At 42.9% G+C, this 21297-nt stretch overlaps 1 protein-coding gene, 1 long non-coding RNA gene and 1 pseudogene across 2 annotated transcripts in view; all 3 read left to right on the top strand.

Annotated features, from left to right (window-relative positions):
- Nucleotides 1–21297, top strand: part of GALNT16 (polypeptide N-acetylgalactosaminyltransferase 16) — an 83712-nt gene that overhangs the window by 22249 nt on the left and 40166 nt on the right. The gene's annotated exons all lie outside the window — the stretch shown is intronic.
- Nucleotides 1391–21221, top strand: LOC123652063. Its single transcript, XR_006741145.1, has 3 exons — nt 1391–1569; nt 14063–14067; nt 21211–21221. It is a non-coding gene; the product is annotated as an uncharacterized LOC123652063 (long non-coding RNA).
- LOC118709678 lies at nt 3932–4107 on the top strand (annotated as a pseudogene).

The raw sequence follows: 21297 nt of genomic DNA, 5'->3' as shown, positions 1-21297 counted from the left end.
TTCTGTTGCTGGTCTCAAGCTCAAGGCCTGGGAAGGCCTGGTTGGCCCAGCTTAACTCCTGTGGTTGTCGTTTGGTGGGAAGAAGTGGGAAGTCTTTAAAGGGACCTGCAAGGTCGTGGTGATGTTGGTGGTGAGAGAGGTGAGTCCTTTAGATTTACATCCCCTTCCCACCCCATGAGGTCGCTCTTAGAGATCATTTGACCCAGTGATCCCACTTCTTGGGCTATATCCTAAGAAACCCGAAACACTCATCAGAAAGAACACATGTATTCCTATGTTCATAGCAGCAGTGCAATTTACAATAGCTAAGATTTGGAAACAGCTTGAATGCCCATCAGCAGATGAGTGGATAGAAAAAACTGTGGTACATCTACACAGTGGAATAAAAAAGAAAGAACTCTTACCATTGGCAATAGCATGGATGGAACTGGAGAGCATTATGCTGAGCGAAATAAGCCAGTCAGAGAAAGATAAGTATCACATGGTCTCACTCATGTGTGGAATCTGATGAACCAAATAAACTGATGTCAAAAAATAGACCCAGAGACATAAAAAGCATGGACAGACTGTTGAACCTCAGAGGGAAAGCAGGGGAGGATGGGTGGGAAGAGATCAATCCATGAACTTGTAGGCTTATATGCATAACCCGTGGGTGGTGAGGGCCTGGGGGGGAGGGGATGGCAGTGGCCTGGAAGAGTTAATGGGGGGGAGGAGGTCATCTATACTTTCCACAATAAAGATTTAAAGAGAGAGAGAATTCCCTAAAAGGAAACCAGAGTCCTCTTTGCAGGGGGAAGTGGGTGCTGGGCTTCTGTTGTTTGTGCCCCTGGTAGAAATTGTTTCATAGTTAACAAATGTGCTTTGTTGGTCAGTGTCAGTGACCTAATGTGTAAGATTCTTAAAAGCAAGAGACAGTGACACAATGCCGGTGTTAACGGAAAAAAAAACATTGAAACCTGTAAAGAATTTTTGTGAGTTTATTTGAGCCAAACTGTCCACGTCTGCCGGGAAGCAGAACCTTAACGGATTGAGATAATGCTCCGGAGAATGGCGGGTTACATTTCTATATTTATACATTGCAATCAAAGGAAAGGGACGTAGGTGAGTTACATGAAATTCACTGGTGATAGATTAGGGAGGTGCGACAGAGCGGAAGGGGGGGGGGAGAGACAGGATACTCTAATGTAGGGGTGTCAACTCAATCAGAGAAGGGGCCAAAATCTAGAATCCAGCCTAAATCGCAGGCCGAATGGTTTACTGAACAGTCATAAACTGTCATTGTGAGGAAATGCAGCGGAGTGCAGTGATGACAGCGCCACATTGCAAGGCCTGGCGGGACGGATTTGGCCCTCGGGCCTTGTGTTTGACACATGTGCTCTAATGTATTAACAGTTGGCAATTAACTTGATAACAATAACAATGAGGGAATGTCTCGAGGCCATTTGTTGTGCTCTGAGGGGTCCGGGGTAAAAAGGAAGTTACAAGTTACCCAGACATCTCACAGATAAGCTATCTTAGAGGCTGGAAGGGCAGATGGGCTCAATAAAGATCGAAGTTAATCTTTGTCAGGTGAAATATCTGGGACATGACTACCCACTATAACCTGTTTGTAGTTAGATATTAAATTTTCAAACCATCTTTTGTGGTTATTTTAGGTCTCTGAGTTTGCAAGACTGCCATGCAGGCCTTCCCTGAGCCTGTCAGGTTAGCATGTGGCTCTTTTCTTTCACACTGGTTACTGCTGCGTACCTAGGTGTGCAGCTTTATCATCAGATGCTCATGTTTGCGCCTTGTCCCACACCATCTCCCCGATCTTTGCAAGGTTCCTGGGAGGCAGACCTTCTGCCTAATTCAATTCTCCCAGGAGAAGTATCCGTTGTCTCAGGAAGCCAACATCTTGGATTGCCCTGCAGGCAAATAAAAGGAGGGGTTATGGGTTAGAGGAAGAGGAGGGGACAGAAAACTGTCCCAAGACATCAGTGTTGAACCCCTGGCCCTGGGAGCATTCTGCAGGGCAGACTCCAGGTCATCCATGTCTTTGGTGCCTCCCCAGAGGAGCTGAGACAACAAGACTTGGGAATAGGCTTTGCCCTTGGGTTTCACTGTTGATTTTAAACTCACGGAAGCAAATGAAAAGGTTATAAAAATAGTAAGGCTCTCATTGTCCCCAAGATGCTGTTGTGGAGAGTGATTGAAAGATCCATATTAGCTGAAACCGGTTTGGCTCAAAGGTCCCAGGTTCGATTCCGGTCAGAGGCATGTACGTTAGTTGCAGGCACATCCCCGCTAGGGGGGTGTGCAAGAGGCAGCTGGCCAGTGTTTCTCTCTCATTGACGACGCTTCTAGCTCTCTATCTCTCTCCCTTCCTCTCTGTAAAAAATCAATAAAAATATATTTTAAAAAATTAAAAGAAAGATCCATATTAAGGATGTGATTTCTGAAGCACCTTCTGGCACTCAGCCCGGCTGGGGAAAATTCCCTGTACACCTCGCCTCTGGGCTGGGAACAAGATCTCAACCCAGATGGTATCGGTCTCAGAAAATTACCAGCCCTTGAAAATGAGGGTGGAGAATATCTATATTTTATTGATTTCAGAGAGGAGGGGAGAGGGAGAGAGAGACAGAAACATTAATGATGGGAGAGAGTCCATGATTGGCTGTCTCCTGCATGCCCCCTATAAGGAGCTGAGCCCGCAACCCAGGCATGTGCCCTGGGAACCGAACTGTGTCCTCCTGCTTCATAAGTCAAAGTTCAGCCACTGAGCGACGCCGGCTGGGCAGCGAGGTTCTTTTTGGAGGGCTTGTCTTTGTTATTTTGGTAAGGTTTTGATATTTTTAAATTTTACATAGAAGTATTTGAGGTTTGTCCCCAAATCCACGGGTGGGACTTCACGCCGACTTCCCCACGTCTCTCCACTGGATGACCCCAGGTACCAGCTGTGCAGACAGCTAAGTTGGTGAGGATGCAACTCAGGGAGACCAGGACCCGTCCCCACCTCTCCTAGCGACCCTTCTAGTACACATGAGGAATTGCGTTGACTTTTCTCTCCTCTCTCCATCCCTTAAAGTCTAGACCCATGGTCGGCAAACTGCGGCTCACGAGCCACATGCGGCTCTTTGGACCCTTGAGTGTGGCTCTTCCACAAAATACCAAGGCCTGGGCGAGCCTATTTTGAATAAGTGGCATTAGAAGAAGTTTAAGTTAAAAAAATTTGGCTCTCAGAAGGAATTTCAATCATTGTCCTGTTGGTATTTGGCTCTGTTGACTAATGAGTTTACCGACCACAAGTCTAGACCATAAAAGGGATTCCTTTATGGCTACTCTGTAGGTTTGGCACTTTCCTTTCTGACAGACTATTCCTTACACGGGCTTGGCTTTTTATACCCTCCAAACACTTCCAAATACAATTAGACAAACCCAAGCCATTTGAGTCTATCAGACAGTGGTTTCTTCCCTGGCTAGCATTTTTTTTTTTAGTACTTTGTATGAATTGTTTTTATTTTGTTCTCATAATAACCTCAGTTAGTGGTGTCTTTGGGAGGTAGTGCCAGGCAGTGGTTAAGCACGTGGCCCTCAACATCAGACTGCCTGCTCCGCTGCTTGCTAGATGTGTGACCCGTGTGGCCATGGGCACGTCACCTAACCTCGCTGTGTCCAGGTTCCTATGTGTGAAATGCGGTAACCCCCACCATGGAACAGTTGTGAGGCTTACTGCATGTGAAGAACTTGGAACAGTGCCTGGCAATACAGTAAGCATTAATTATTACAGACCTACTTTATGGATTAGGACATTGGAAGGTAACATAGCTTGCCTAGCTAACCTGGAAGAGCTGACTTTTTAAGTTAGTGAGTCTAATGCTAGGACTCACTATCACCTCTTAGTAGCCCCAATTCCCTTACTTTTATTTTTATTTTAGAAATATATTTTATTATCGCTTCTCGGCCTTTTGGCTAAGATCAAGTGTAGAAATATATTTTATTGATTTTTTTACAGAGAGGAAGGGAGAAGGATAGAGAGTTAGAAACATCAATGAGAGAGAGATATCAATCAGCTGCCTCCTGCACACCCCGTACTTGGGATGTGCCCACAACCAAAGTACATACTCTTGAACGGAATCGAACCTGGGACCCTTGTGATTTGATATGTAAGCTCTTTTGTTGTATTGACAACAAGCTTCAAAACTTCTTATGTCAAATTTGCTGAAGGTATTAACATTATAGATATTCTTACACTTAGAAATGTCAAATTTTGTACCAAAAAAAGAGCATTTGCAGGAAGTTTTAATTCATTACTTTATCTTAAAGAAAAGTGCTTCTGAATACTTGGGGAAGCTTTTGGTGAGCATGCTCCATCTCAAGATATTTGTGAACCCTGGTTTAAATGCTTTAAAAGTGAGGATTTGATGTAAAAGACAAAGAACATCCAGGTCAACCGAAAAAGTTTGAAGACCAACAATTACAAGCATTATTGGATGAAGATGCATGTCAAACTCAAAAACAACTTGCAGAAAGATTAAACGTTGCTCAGCAAACAATTTCCAATTGTTTACAAGCAATGGGAAAGATTTTAAAGGAAGGAAAATGGGTGCCACATCAGCTGAACAAAAGACAAATAGAAAACTGAAAAGTCATCAGTAAAATGTTGCTTCAGTGGCATGAAAGAAAGTCTTTTTTGCATCGAATTGTGACTGGTGATGAAAAGTGGATTTATTTTGAGAATCCAAAATGCAAAAATCATGGGTTGATCCAGGTCAACCATCAACATCGACTACAAGGCCAAATCACTTCAGAAAGAAGACAATGTTCTGCTTTTGGTGGGATCAGAAAGGTGTGGTATATTATGAGCTTCTAAAACCAGGTGGAACCATTAATACTGATTGATACCAACAAAAAAATAATCAGTTTGAACCACACTTTGATCGTGCAACGACCAGAATGTGCCAGAAGACACAGCAAAGTAATTTTGCTTCATGATGATGCACCGTCACTCACTTCAAAACCAGTTAAAGACATGTTAAAAGATCTTATCTGGGAAGTATTAACCCACCGCCGTATTCACCAGACCTTACTCCTTTAGATTACCACTTGTTCCAATCAATAGCACATGCACTTTCTCAGCAGCACTTCAAAACATACAAAGAAGTAGAAAATTGGATCTCTGAGTGGTTTGCCTCAAAACAAGGAAAGTTCTATTGGGACGGTATCCACAGATTACCTGAAAGATAGGGGAAACGTGTAGCTAGTGATGGACATTACTTTTGATGTTTCTCTAAAGATAATCGTGTTTTCTTTGATTACAAAATCCGTATTATTAACCGATAGTCTTAGTAGATTGTTTCTATCCTTAGACCTTTTAAATATTTAATAACTTGTTATGAAAAATTCCAAACATACCATGAACCCCCACAGATCAGCTTCAACATTTAACATTAACATCCACCCTTCTGTTTCATCCAGACACCACCCAACTATCATATCATTTTACTCTTTAACTTCTTCCTTTAAGCATATGAAGTTTTATTTAAATTCTTTAAAATATGTTTTATTGATTTTTTACAGAAAGGAAGAAAGAGGGATAGAGAGTTAGAAACATCGATGAGAGAGAAACATTGACCAGCTGCCTCCTGCACACCCCCTACCAAGGTACATGCCCTTGACCAGAATCGAACCTGGGACCTTTCAGTCCGCAGGCTGACGCTCTATCCACTGAGCCAAACCGGTTTCAGCTTTATTTAATTTTTAATAGGTAGTTTGTTCATAAGATTTTAAAATCAAATAGTTAAAAAGATACACAGTGAAAAGTTTCACTCTTGAAACTTCTATTCCCCCATCTGCTATGTTTTCACTCAGTGCCATTCAGCTATTCTTACTTTTATGTATTTTTCCAGAATGCATATGTAAGGAAATATAAACCTATAGTCTTTGCCCACTTTTTACTTAAAGGGCAAGCATATCTATTATATATCCTGTTTGTTCCTTGATTTTTTTTTTTACAATTAATCATATATTATAGTTTAGAAGTCTTCCCATATCAGAAGATTGTCAGATTCCTTCTTTATTTTTATATTCACAGCTTTATATTGTTTCATTGTATGGATGTACCATAACGTATTGACCCTGCCACCTACTGGTGGGCTTTTGGGCTGTTTCCAGTGTTGTTTTTAGTAACAGGCAATGCTGTGGTCCATCATTTCTCACTGGAGAATATCTATAGGATGAATTTCCTAAAATGGACTTGCTGAGTCAGAGAGTAAATGCCTTGGTAGCATTTGTAATTTCATTGATTTTTCTCTTTTTGGCAGTTGTACCAATTTATATCCCTCCAGCAGTATACGCAGTATTTGGTTTCTATTGCCTCGCCAATGGAGTGAGTCATTCAGCTTTTCAGTTTTCACATATAGTTCTGCTTTTTAGTTCTTGCCTCATTTTCTTTCTTTCTCTTCTTATTTTGCTTTAGGTTATACATTTTTATGTAAAGAATTTTTGAATGGGTTATTCCCTGCACACCTGGAATCATTTTTAAGGCATTTTGTTAACAGTCCTTTTGGGATAGAATTCATATACCATACAACTTACCTGTTTAAAATATACCTACCATTCAATGGTTTTTAATCTGTAGCTCATTTGTAATACTCACTTCTAATCTTTAAATTTTTATTTTTGTTAAATGCTCTTAGAAAAAAAATTATTGCGCAGGTTATACTTATTCAGTCCAAAAAACTTGGGGGGGAAAAAAAACACAAGAAAAATAACCATAATGCCATCATCCAAAGATATCCACTATTGCCCGGCCGCGGTGGCTCAGGGGTTGAGCTTCGACCTCTGAACCAAGAGGTCATGATCGATTCCCAGTCAGGACACATGCCCGGGTTATGGGTGCAGGAAGCAGCCGGTCAATGATTCTCTATCATCATTGATGTTTCTTTCTTTCTTTCTCTCCTTCTCCTTTCCTCTCTGAAGTCAATAAAAATACATTTTTTTAAAAAGATATTGACTTAATTCTTTAAAGCAAAAGTGATACTAAACATATATACTACGCTGAAGTTTGCTTTCGTCATTCTCAGTGTATTTTTTTTTTAAATATGTTTTTATTGATATGAGAGAGAGGAGAGAGAGAAACATCACTGTGAGAGGGAAACATTGATCGGTTACCTTCTATACGGTCCCCAAACAGGGACCAAACCGCAACCCAGGTGTGTGCGCAGACCTGGAATCAAACCAGCAACCTTTTGGTGCACAGGACCACACTCAAGCCACGGAGCCACTCCAGCCAGACTCTTTTTCAGTTCTTTAAAATCTCACTCATGTCTTTGACCTCTGGGTCTGTTAATCAACATAATCCTCATTCATGGTGATGATAAATAGAAATGATAATGATAATAATAATACTCTCGTCTACGGCCATACCACCCTGAATGCGCCCGGATCTCGTCTGATCTCGAAAGCTCTGCAGGGTTGGGCCTGGTTAGCACTTGGATGGGAGATAACGATAATACTCTCTACTGACCGTGAGCTTGCGGGGTGCCAGGCGCTGTGTGTTGCACCCTTGACTCAGTCTCAGTTATTCATTGAAATACTTTGGTGTATTGGTACGATGCTCATCCTGCGTCACAGCTAAAGAGATGGAGGCTTAGAGAGGTTGAGTAGTTTGCCTAAAGTTAAACAGGTGGCAAGCGAAGGAGCCAAGGCTGGAATTCTTACCTGTGTGACTTTAGAACCCCCGGTCACTAAAATACACCTCGGATTAAAGACCTTTGGGACTGGTTCAAAGAAATAACCGCTTTCTGGGGAAGAGTCAGGAGGACACAGGGGTTAGAGTCCCTCAAGAGCAACTTTGGGGCTCACCAACACCGGCTCCAGAGGACCCACTCTGTCTTGGGAGGTGGGGGCAGGGGGAGGGGGCTATCTCAGGTCCATCAGCTGCATTTGCAGGATTTCCTGGCGCTGTGGCCCCCTCTCTGCCCCTGGAGGGCCTCCCCCTCCTGCTGGCAGGAGAGGAGGGCAGGAGTGAGGGATGTGTTCGCGGAGAAGTGGCTAGCATCACTAGAGGATGTGGGGACCCCTCTGGCACGAGTCATTTTGCAGCTCTCCCAGCCCCAGCCTGTTGCGGATTTACAAAACCACTGCAAAAAACGCTGCACTCTGCCGTCGTGAATGCCCTCCTGCTCCCCTCTCTCACTTCCCACATCCCCCCACCATGTTCCAGCCTCTCAGACTTTGGGGGTACCTCCCCCGGGTTAGCCAAGCCAAGTAGCAGCAGCAGGAGGCTCATGGCTTGTGAGCTGGAACAGCAGGTTGGCTGTTTGGTTGCCGTGGCAACAGCTCTTGTGAGTAAGCAGTCCTTGTGGCAGAAGACAAATGACTAAGCCAAATTTCGGGGCCCAGTGGGAAGATCTGGTAGAGCCTGAATTGGGTAGGTTCTGTGGCGCTGTGGTGTAGACCCAGGGTGTGACTGAGGAGGCTGAGGCTTCTGTCCTGCAGAGGTTTATTATCTCCAGGGGTGAGAGCATCATCCTGTGTCCTCAGAGATGCGGAGGCTCAGCTCTAGACATCACCCAAAGCCACGGCCTTGCACTTCTGCCTCCAGCTTTGGTGTCTCAGAGCGGCCCGCCCTCTGAAAACAACTGGAAAATCTGGACGAGGTACTAGGTCTGTGTGAGGTTGAGGTTGAGGGGGCAGGGTGAGTGTCCATCCCTGGGGACCCGTTACGTTGCCTGTGGTGGCCTGGGGAAGCGGCATGCCGTTTCCGGGTCTCTGGGCTGTCGTTAAAATCGCCGAAGTCCTGGAGAGAGTTGTTTGTGCTTGCTGTGCTGCCTCTCTCCTTCCATTCTTTCTCGATCCACTCCAAGCAGGTTTTTGTCCCTACCGTTTCTCTTCAATGCTCTTGTCAAGGTCACCAATGACCTCCATGGGCCTGGATCCCCTTGTTACCTCCCAGTCCTCATCCTTCTTTTCTATGAGCTACTTTTTCTTTTGAATCCTCACCCACGGACATTTTCATTGATTTTTTTTTTTTAGAGAGAGGGGAATGGAGAGAGAGAGAATCACTGATGTGAGAAACATCAACCCATTGCCTCCCATGCACCCCAGTCCCGGGACCAGGGATCAAACCTGCAACCCATGTACGTGCCTTGACCGGGAATCAAACCACAACCTACCTTTCGGTGTGGGACGATGCTCCTGCCACCTGAGCCACACCAGCTAGGGCTCTAGAGGCTATTTTTGATGCTTTCAGTCACTGTCCCTCTTGGTTTCTGAGAGACCAGAGGTGACAGCCATTCCCTCCCCTTCTCTGTGCCGGGGCTTCCTCTTCCCTGATGCTGACACTTTGGAGGGCCCAGGCCTGACTCAGGACTTGGTCTTCTTGTTTGTTCTCTCTTCCCTTGCTCCCTAAGGGAGCTCACCTAGACTCTTAGGTCCCTGGGAAACAGGCTCTGAGCCAGAGACTTGCATGCGGCAGGTTCACTGGACATGAGGGAGGGATGCGGAGGGAGAAGTGGAACTGTGATGCTCTTGTGGCAAAGGTTTCAGCTGAGAGAGAGAGAGAGAGAGAGAGAGAGAGAGAGAGAGAGAGAGAGAGAGAGAGAGAGACTATTGATGTGAGAGATCTGGGATCTGGGGAGTGGCCCGCACTGTGCTTTGCAGGAATCAGCTCATGGAATTCTCAGAAAGCCCTTGAGGAGGAGGTTCTGTCACTGTCCCCATGTTTCAGGGGCAGAGGTTGAGGCTGAGTGAAGTTAGTCAAACCCAGGCTGGCTGCCTGCCAGAATCTGAGGCTCACTTCTGCTTTGTAGAGTTTCTAAAAGGCATGTGGAGTCAACTCTTGGGCCAGGTCCCTCGGAGGCCCTGCCAGGGTCTGCAGCCCTGTCACTTGCTACCCTCACCACTGACACCCCAGAATGCACACAGAGGCCCACCCACCCCCCTACTGAGGAGAGGGAACACATCCCTCCCAGGGTCTGGGGTGGGGGCCGAAGGCCCCACAAGCTGTGGGGGTCTCTTGTTTTGTTTAAAGATATATGAGAAGTTTGCCTGCCTCTTGTTTAATAGAAACATAATGTCCTGCTCTCTAATCTTTGAACAAGAGGAAGATGCAAAGTGATTATCTCATATCTGTGCCTTTCCCTGATGGATTACCTGATATCATCGGCTGTGGAGATCATTATTCTTTCTTATTTATTTATTATATACTTTTATTGATTTTTTACAGACGGGAAGGGAGAGGGATAGAGAGTTAGAAACATCGATGAGAGAGAAACATCGATCAGCTGCCTCCTGCACATTCCCTACTGGGAATGTACCACAACCAAGGTACATGCCCTTGACTGGAATCGAACCTAGAACCCTTGAATTCGCAAGCCGATGCTCTCTGCACTGAGCTATACTGGTTAAGGCCATTATTTTTTCTTCATTTTTGGCCATCTGATAGATGAAAATGGCATCTTCCTTTATTTTCATTTCCTACTTATCAATTGTTTGGTATATTCTTTGGCAGTTTGCATCTCCTCTTATTGAGTTGTCTATATCTTTTGCCCATTTATTATTTGGATTGTTTGTCTTTTTCATATCATTTTGAGGGAGACCTAGCATATTCTAGGGATTAATTTTTTTTTTTGTCTCAAACAACAGAGTTTTAATTTGTATAGTTCTAGAAGCTGGAAGTCCCAAGATCATGGTGTTGGCAAAGTAAGGAATTAACCTTTTATTTGTCAAACATGGTATAAATATTGAGGTATTAAATGATATATCATTTGTCTTTTAAATTTTTAATAGTATTTCTGCCATAGGAAAATTCTTAATTTTTGGATAATCCAGTCTACTTTTTTCTTTTTCTTTCTTTCTTTCTTTTTTTTTTTTTTTTTTTTAATAATATATTTTTTACAGAGAGGAAGAGAGAGGAATAGAGCTAGAAACATTGATGAGAGAGAGTCACCGATCAGCTGCCTCTTGCACACCCCTTACTGAGTATGTGCTCACAACCAAGGTACATTCCCATTGACCAGAATCGAACGTGGGACCTTTCAGTCTGCAGGCCGACACTCTATCCACTGAGCCAAACCAGTCTCGGCTATTTTTTTTCTTAATAGCTATGTACTTTCTACCCTCTTTAAGGGTCTTCCTCACTGGTTATTCTGCTAAGGTTCATTATAATATTTTTATTGATTTTTATATTTATATTTTAAATTACTTTGGGATTTACTTTAGTATCTGTCATGAAGTGAGAGCCTAATTTTGCTTTATTCCATATAAATAGCCAGTTATGCCAACACTATTTATGCCAAACTACCTTTTTCACACCAAATTAGAATGCCAATTTATCATACACTGTGTTCTTGTATGCATTATTTCTAGATTATATTCTGTCCCACTGATCCATTTGTCTTATGTTCAGCCAGGACCATATTTTTGGTATAGTGACTTTAAAGTTCATATTGTTGTTGCTGGTTTAGAAAACTTATCAAGACAAAAATTTTTTTTCAAGTTACAAAAATATTTACATATCAAAAATAAAGTCTAGTTCATAGAAGAGTAGTTCTAGCCATTTAAAAATTACACAGCATTTGGAAAAACCAGTTCATACACAAGTCTTAAGACATTTAATTCCTAAATAGTATACAACCGCTCAAGTTACTTATTGCCAATTATGTGCAGCTTTCTGGGACTGGTCTCCACAAAGGAAGGCCAGTGCTTGGCACTCTGACTGTGGCTGTTAAAGCTGTGGTTTTTAAAAAGCCAATCCAAAATCAGAGTCAGTTCATTTTTAATAAAGTATAAGTTTTGATTTAATACTATAAGTAGGAGTGGTTTAAATTCCAATTATACCACTTCTCCTATTAAATTCTGTTTTGTTAATATATCAGAAATGTAATGTGTTGTTTTGGGGGAAAGTAAATGAATTACTGTTTTTCAGATATAGTGGTAAGAAATTACTTGTATGCATGCATATAAGCATAGGCAATGGACACAGACAGTAGGGCGGTGAGGGCATGTGCTGGGGGGTGGGAGTGGCCTGGAGAGAGATCAGTGGCGGGGGGGAAGAGGAGACATGTGTAATACTTTAAACAATAAAGAATTTAAGTTTAAAAAATGATAAAAATAAAAGTAATATTATAAAAAAAAGAAATATTAACTTTGAGCTGCAATGTACCAAGTTGGTACTTGTAGCTTAAAAACAGTAAAACAACAAATTCAAGAATGAAAATACATTTAAAGTTTAACCAAAAACCAAAACTATATTTCTTTCTCTTTAGATGTTGAAACATAAAATGAATCAATTTGTTCTTTTGAAGTTTATGGGCTAGGGAAGATCTACTGCTCTCTGGTTTTCTGTTAAAAAGACAAAGCCTTAACCACATAACTAGACCATGTTTTAAAGCAAATCTGTTTGCTCACAATGTCAATTAAAAGAACAAATCATAAAATTAAATAATTTCTAAGTTAATGAGTAAATAAGATAATGTAGTTCACAGTGTAAAACACAGGAAGGGAATCACTTACTTTGAGGCTACCCTCAAAGTAAGGGGAGACTTTTGGCCTGAAGTTCACACGGAAGACTTAGAAGTTAAGGGTATCCCTCCGTGGCTGGTTTGCTCAGTGGTTAGAGCTTTGGCCTGCAGACAGAAGGGTTGCAGGTTCAATTCCCTGGTCAAGGGAACATATCTCAGCTGCAGGCTTAATCCCAGCAGGTTTGATCTCCAGCTCCGGTGTGGGCTCAATCCCCAAGAGGCAGCCGATCAATGATTCTCTCTCATTATTGATGTTTCTCTCTCTCCCCTCCCCCCTTTCTCTCCATTCTTCTCTGAAATAAATAAAAACATTTTTAAAAAAAATGTCATTAGTAAAATGTATATAGGGCATGTAAAAAAACTAGCACTAAAGCTCTTAAGGGCAAGAGCCCAAACTAGCAGCTGCTAGGAATTAAAACCACAATGGAATGAATTAATTAATTCACATAAACTGTATTGCTGAAACTACTGGACCAAAGGAGAATGGACTTTTGCCCCCTTTAGCTACTTTTAAATATATATATATATATATATATATATATATATATATATATATATATATATATTGATTTTTTTACAGAGAGGAAAGGAGAGGGATAGAGAGTCAGAAATATCGATGATAGAGAATCATCGATCAGCTGCCTCTTGCACACCCCCTACTGGGGATGTGCCCGCAACCCAGGTACATGCCCTTGACCGGAATCGAACCTGGGACCTTTCAGTCCGCAGGCTGACGCTCTATCCACTGAGCCAAACCGGTTTCGGCCCCGTTAGCTACTTTTGCCTACTCTTGAAAACAGCAGAAGTCCCTTTCAGTCTTCCACACAGTGTTGTCGGGAGCAGTCCTAGCAGTCAGCAGGAGGTTCTGATTGAAGAAGGGCTGTCTGTTTCCATCAAGCCTCACAGCTCCACTGGTCACAACAAGAACTCTATACTCTAGGCCGGGGTAGCTTGCTCATGAACTGGTTGGCAATCTAACATATTAATCTGGAATTCAGCAGAAGGTCACACCTCAAAAAAATCAGTTCAGGCTTCCAGCCCTGTAACATTTCCATTCCATATTAAAGTGGTCCTGTCTAGATACAGCCGGGTCAGTGCCATCTTCTTTGGTCCATTATCTCATAGTAAATATTGACCAATTTCTCAGCAGCTCTGCAGGCCTGGACTGCATAAGTTTTAGAATCCACAGCCATGGCCATCGGGAAGCCCAAAGCAGCCTGAGGAGGAGGAGGTGGTGTCACTGTTTCCTCATGTGTCCGACTCCCTTGCTTGGAGGTCTGGCTTGTGGCTCCTCAGAATATAGGTCACGGTCACTCCTTCCTTAATACCCTGCTGTCTCCCTGACTCGAGACTTTTCCAGATCTTCTCATACTTTTAACCTTTTTTTCTTTACACCCCATGGCTATCTTTCCTATTGCCTAATACCTCTCTCCAAGTACATTCTCTGCTCCCGAACTCGGGTCTTCTAAGAGTTTTATTTTTTTTTTTAATATTTTTATTAATTTTTAGAGAGAGAAGATGAGAAAGGGAGAGAGCAATAAAACCATTGATGAGAGGGAAAGTCATAGATTGGCTGCCTTCTGCACAGTCCCCATTGGGGATCAAGCTCGCAACCTGGGCATGTGCCCTGACCGGGAATCGAACCTGCGACCTCCAGGTTCCTGGGTCGATGCTCAAATGTTGAGCCACACAAATCAGGCTTCTAAGAGTTTTAATAATTGGCAAAGCAAGTCTCTTCCGTTGTTTTTTGCTTTCTTTTTGGGGTTGGGGAGCAGAGGGACTAGAGAGAGGCAGGGCTCTTTTCTGATGTTTGTTCTTCCACATGAACTTTTAAAATCTTTTTGTTAAGCTGAAAGCAAAGAGAGAAAAAACAAGAGTTGTTTCCACCAGAATGGCATCCCTGTTAATCTTCCAGGAGTTTGAAAGCCACCGTGCCTGCCACTGTTCAAAGGCTCTCTTAGGCACCCACTGGCCTTGTGATCCTGTGAGTACTGAGTGGAAAAAGACAAAGGCAGCGTTGGCCTGAGCTTAGAACTTTCCCTATGCAGAATACTGTGGTGGTTTCCCCTTGGAAAACAAATGCAAATACATATTTGTAATAGATGTTATTGGGGTGACATTGGTTTGCAAAACCATTCAGGTTTCAAGTGTACAACTCAGTTAAACATCATCTGCACACTGCATCGTGCACCCATTGCCTGAAGCAAAGTCTAAATCATATTATGTTCATATAGTTTGGCGATTATGTGTTGGTTTAAAATGTAAAATGGATCAGAGACAAATTTGTGTTGGTTAACATGCTGCAAAAAACACCCTGTACTAGTATATGCCTCTTTGGGTATGTAGGTAAGCTGTTTGTCTGTTTATTTGTTTGTTTGTAAGAGATACCAAGAGGTAGAGATGCTGGACAGGAGGGCATGCACATTTAATGTTCTACTAGCTACTGCCAAATTGCTAAGCCCTCCATGAGGCCATCCTCCCAGTTACTCAGCCGTCTCCCTCACCTTGCCAATTGGCCCCTGCATGGTTCTCAGGCAGTATACATGTGGTTGGTTCATGGTACAGATGTTTGAGAGAGCTATTAAAGGGAGTGGACAGCCAGCTTGGAGTTGGCACAATACTCCTGTATCCCACCCCAACTCCCCCTCCCTGCCCCATTCAGCCATCTCAAGGCATCATACAAAGTAAGGATTTTCCTTCTGGTTCTTTTTCCTGTTTGTAGAATCCTCCCAACTCTAATGCTTTTCAGTAGTACTCTGTGTGCAAGAAATTCTTCCTAAAAAAACAACAACAAGAATAAATAAATAAATTCTTCTTAGTATCATTTTCTCTTACACGCATGCGCGCGCGCGCACACACACACACACACACACACACACACACACACTGCTTCAGAAGTGCTTGCTGTGTGGCAGTGCCCTGGAAATGCTGAGCTAGATTCTATCCCTGGCTTTGTCCCTTTTTTCAAAATCTATATTTAATCAGTTTGGTCCTAAAGGGAATTAGCCAAGTCAGGGCTCCAGTGAGTGCCAAGGCTTGGGATTGCACCAGGGGTTCTAAACCTGGAGCCCAACAGTGGACCTCAGGGAGTGTGTGAACCTCCTCAACTGCCTACAGCAGCATGTGGGTTTATGGATGCTGCTTTTAGCGGGGTCTCAGAGTAGATGTGTGACCACTGTTCACTACCACAGGTTCAGAACCACTACCACAGGAACAGAGTAAGTAGCTACTTCAAAAGCAGGCAAAGTAAAGAAATGGCATTCTAGAATCTACGGAGGGGATCTTAACAAGAGATACTAGGGGCAACTGTATACAAACTTTTGTGTGAATACACCTGAGACAAGGACACAGAGATTGCATTAGATCTCCGTAGAGTTCTTAGCTTCCAGATTTAAGAATCATAGATATGAAGGCTTAATGATGTTAAGGTATTAATGTCATTTGAGAGGGAATATTTGGAATAGTAATTATTTTCCAAATGTAAATGCATTTAGTTCATAGCAGAAAATCTGAAAAGTTCTTCTGGAAATCTTCTAAAATTCATCTACAATCCCAACATCCAGAAATAATGACTATTTTTATTAAGTTTTTTTTTTTTTTCCAGAATGTCTGGTATCTGCCTGTCTCATTCTCTCTCTCTATACGTGTGTACATGCAAATCTAGAATTATACTTATTTTTAACGGATTTTTATCTACATATTATTTTATGAGCACTGTCTCTTATTGTTATGTCCTAAAACTCTTTTTTACTGTTTTATGTGATTTCAACCAAACCTTATGTAGAAGAATAACATATAAAATAGATGAAAGATGAGAAGTTCTAGCCAGAGTAGAGGGAGAGAAGAAACACAGTTTGAAAGCCACTGCCTTCAAAGCGTGAGGTTTTCTTGTTTGGTTTTTCTGCAAAAAGCTTCATTGTTTCGTTTGGTCCAATGCATGGGAGAGGGCTTCAGGGTTAAAAGAATGGCCAGTAGTTTCGGGAAGAGGCTCAGGCAAAAGGCCTCTGGGCTCCAAAGGCTCCTAGTCGCGCCTGGTGAGCCTTTTGAAGAGATACTCGAGCAGAGTGGAGGCCGGCAGCCTGCGGGTGTTAGTCACGTGGTGGCCCATCTTCTCCATGAGTTTCACCTCCTCATCCAGGAAGCGGTTCTCCAGGAAGTCACAGAGCGGAGGGCCTGCGTGGTAGAACCCAGGGCCTGCAGCTCCAAGGGGCCTGGTTCAGGTGCCTCCCCAAGGCCAGGGCGGCTGCCATGGCGGCCTGAGTTTCACCCCCTCGGCTTGGGGAGCCTTCAGCACGTCCTGGAAGAGAATGCGGCCACTGTGCTCGTTTTGCCACTTTAAGAGATGCTCGGTGCCCTCACGCTGCTTCTCCGCCAACTTGCCTCGCCAAAGAAGTGGTTCATGCCCTCGAGAGCCACATGGTCCAGGTCAAAATAGAAGTCCAGAGAGAGGTAGGTGTATGGGGCCTGCAAATGCAGGTTGGCCAGGCAGTCTTTTGGGAGCTCGTGGTTGTTTGTCAATAAGGAGTTAAGGTAGGAAAAATAAAATGGCATGTTGGCTGGTCTTGGCAGTGGTTCTGAAGGTGGTGACTGGATAAGACGCAGGAGAGTGGCCGAAAGCTGGAAGGAGGGCATCCCTTCTTGGGTCTTTTCCGTCCAAACGCTGTGGAAGGAAGAGACAGATCCAAGATCGCAAGGACACTGCCTCGAAACATGTTTAATGGCTGTATTCTGTTATGGGATGTGTAGGGTGACCAAATTTAGCAAATAAAAATATAAGATGTCCAGGTAAAATAGAATTTCAGATAAACAATGGATAATTTTTTTTAGTGCAACTATCTTCCAATGTGAATTTTAGATAAGCAATTAACAGGTGTTACTTAGAATAAGTATATCCCATGCAGTATTTGGCACATAGTTATCCTAAAAAAAATTTATTTGTTCTTTATCTGAAATTCTAATTTAACTGGGTAGCCTCTATTTAACATGGCCACCTTATGATGTGCCATAGTTTATCTAACCAAGCTTCCATTGCCGGACATGTAGATTGTTTCCAATGTTTTACTGGCATAAAAAATATGGAGTAGTATATCTTTGCACCCCATCTTCATATACTTACCTATAATAATAAAAGTGTAATATGCTAATTAGACCAGATGTCCTTTTGAATGACCTTCCAGATGAAGCCGGGGCTGTGAGGGCTGAGGCAACGGCTGCAGTTGCCTTGGGCCAAGGCAAGCCACGTGGCTGTGAGCACCAAGCCCCTTGCACAAATTTCGTGCACCCAGCCTCTAATTATTTTATAATATCCTAGAATTATAATGGCTAGAGCAAAGGTTGTAAACACCTTAAAGGCTTTTGATTTATTTGCCAATTTGTTTTCCATAAAGGAACATACTCCCAAGAGCTGTGTATATGAGTGCCTGTTTTGGGAGGGGTCAAATATGCATCAATTCATTACCAGTGGTTTATGTTGGCTTGGCTTGCTGCCTTGGTGAGTCTCTGGGATATTAAGCTTCAAGGCTGGCAAGTTTGATGGGCGGGGTTCATGGTGCCCAAAAGGGGCAGGTTATCCCAACACTATCAGGGTGCTTGGGGTCAAGGGTCAGGGCTGATAAGACAGGGTAGAAGTGTGTGGGACGGTCAAAGGAGAAGATCTCACGAAGAAGTAGAAATAAGCTGTAAAGAGGCAGGCTCCCTATCAGGCATTCTTTTTAGTAAGCAGCCTGTGTTCCACAAAGACGACTGTTCCAAGGAGGGGAGAGGCTAGAGAGGAAACGTCTCAAAGGGCTTCTTTTTCCCACTTAAAAAAATAAAAGTGACACAAACATCGTAATAACTGAAAGGATGGAAAATCACCCGTAATCTCCCCATCCTAACAAATCGCTGTTTCTATTTTTCGGTGTGCCTTTCTTGTCACAGTCCATAATTTTTACATATCTGCAATCACAGAGCATATGCAATTTTCATCCTGCTCTTTCCTCCCGTTATTGAGCAAGCATTTTTCTGTGCTGCTACAGGGCTTGCATTGCTACTGTGGTTAACGTTATTTTTTCTTCTTGATTTCACGAGTAATAATTATTCATTAAGACAAATCAGAACATATAGATAGACAAAAATGGAATCACAATGCACATAGTCATCTGTAGCCTGCCTTTTTTCACTGAACTGTGGATGGCAAACATCTTTCTTTGTTTAACAGAATACATGTCTATGTCTTTTTAAGTAGTTGCGATGTGTTCTGTGGAAGGGGTGTACCATAATTCATTGACCTGATTTCCTATTACTGGAAATCTAAGGGTTTTTTTTTTCCTCTACAATCTTTTGCTGCTGCAAATGGAACCCATTTTTAATCATTTCCTTAGGACAGGTTTCTAAAATCGAATCATAGGTACACATCTTTTTCAGACTCTTGATACATACTCGCAAAATTTCCTCTGGAAGATTTATACCCAGTTATGCTCCCTGTAAGAATGCATAAGAGTGTACTTATTTCCCCACAGCCTATATCAATTATTGTAAATGGTTGCCATATATTCTTTTCAGTTCACAGAACATAATTTACTTATTTATTTTCCTACTCTTGACATTTCGATTTTCACATTTCCAGTCTTATAAATAAGACTGTCACAAACATCTTTATGCCTAACAATTGTCTATAATTGTCTATAATTAAAATAGGAACCCTAAAGGAGTGACATATTTACACGTCACAACCTTTCCAAAGGTTAAATTTAATTCTTCTAGGTATATGGGAGAATTAGGGCCCAGCTGGCAGCCTACCATGGCTAAGGGAAGATAAAGGACAGAATAAAACAGAAAAGGCCGTGGGCCAAAAAATGTAGCGCTAGAAATGTACTGCCAGACTGTTTTCCAAAAGGGTAGTAATTTAATAACCATTCTCGTGGCTTAAAAACAATTTAATGTAATATTCAAAGATATTAGTCAAGGAAGAAAACCACTATCCACCATTAACCCACAATAATGCCATTCCCACAAAGGACTCTTTAATCACAATGAAACATCCATTTCTGTCCCTCCCACATCCAGCATGCCCATCTGCCTCGCTTAGGCACTTGGCAGGAGCCGCCAGTGGGGCTCCCAGGTTACCCTGCTTTCTGCAGCTCCCCATGCTAGAGATCCTTCGTATTCTTACCTCCTGTGCGAACCCCAAGACCGCAGAGGGGCCAAGTACCATTTTTATGACAATCAGAGCTGCTGACCTCTCCCTTCAGTTCCTGGGGAACCAGGGTCTCTGGAGCACAATGTACACACCCTCTTGAGGGGACACTGCTGAGCACCTACTGTCTGTCAAGCACACTGGTAGGTCCCATAGGACCGAGGGCTCACAGGTCCTCAATGATCTGCAGTGAATGGGCACTGAAGACGGATGGAGTGAGTGGATGTTGTTGCAGATCACTTAATGTTTAAGGTGGAAGATCCTTCAGAGATCATCCAGTTCCCTTTTTTATGTTTTCAGGTTTTTCCCTGATTATTCGCTCATAGTCAAACTCTTCCAGTGGAACCCCAACAGGGTTGTTATTTGATCAGGATTGCACTGAGTTTGTAGATGCAGTCAGGGAGGACATATCTTTATGTCACTGAGAATATATGAAGAACATGTATATAATAAGTGGTTTGTCTAGATTATCCTACAAACATGACACGGTCATTGTGTTGTTGCTCATTGACAGTTATGGTTCAGTGCCCTGTGCAAAAACCACAGTGAGTGTGGTACCTAACTCCACATCTCCACTGGTCCCAGCACGTGCACCTGTGATACACCGTGATTAGGTGACTTGTGTCTCTGATTTCTCATGGAATAAAACTGCATCTTTAGTACATCCCAGAAGTAATCAAAAGGCTCCATCCATTAAAATATTAGTATTATTCCTGCCTCGAGACTTTATGACCAGTTTTTGTACTGTACCTAAATAAAATGCTGGGCCTCAGGGGGAGGTGCCAATCCAGGGGCATGGTCCCTCTTGAAGGACACGTTGTACCTGCTCCAGAGGTGGCCCTCAAAGAAAACCACTCATAAGGCAGGCTGCTGCTATTTCTCAATTCCACTACCCTCCTCCTCTTTCTTTTTTGCTTAATCTGATTTTAAAAGTCAGCCTCTGTTATGCTTTCTCCTATTGGTAGGTAGAATCTGTTTAATTATTAGTCATGAACCATAGGATATGTACTTCTACAATTGACCCATAATACCAATAATGTACTACATTAGCTACTATTCTTCTGGGAAAGAAGGAGAGAGAGATAGAAACATCAATAATGAGAGAGAATCATTGATCGGCTGCCTCCTGCACTCCCCATACTGGTGACTGAGCCCGCAACCCAGGCATGTGTCCTGATCTGGAATCGAACCTGTGACTCCTGGTTCATAGGTAGTCGTTCAACCCCTGAGCCTCACCGGCCAGGCTCAACTACTATTCTTTGTTCTAAAAAGCGTTATAAACTGAGATGCCTAGCCCATGATCAGGGTCTTGCTGAATTCTAATGGGTTGGGTTTGATCCTGGCCCAGCCGGTCCCAACCTCCGTGGGTGAGGCAGGAGGCTGTTGCCACCCATGAGATAATCATACTGTATGTGTTCTCTGTGTTATAAGGCCCATTCTTCTTTTTATTTTTCCAGTTAGTATCTGGCAGGTTCAAGTTCAGTCGACTCTGAAATGAAACACCTGAAGTGCCATGCTAGCGTATAGACATTGACCTATTACACTTGCGTGATGGGAGCAGAACGGGTGGTGGCCTGCACCATGTGTTGGCCAGGAGGGTGTTTTGGGGCCCAG

This window comes from Pipistrellus kuhlii, unplaced genomic scaffold, assembly GCF_014108245.1.
Source record: "Pipistrellus kuhlii isolate mPipKuh1 unplaced genomic scaffold, mPipKuh1.p scaffold_m20_p_1, whole genome shotgun sequence".
Classification (NCBI taxonomy): Eukaryota; Metazoa; Chordata; class Mammalia; order Chiroptera; family Vespertilionidae; genus Pipistrellus; species Pipistrellus kuhlii.
This window is presented reverse-complemented; position numbering and strand designations above follow the sequence as displayed.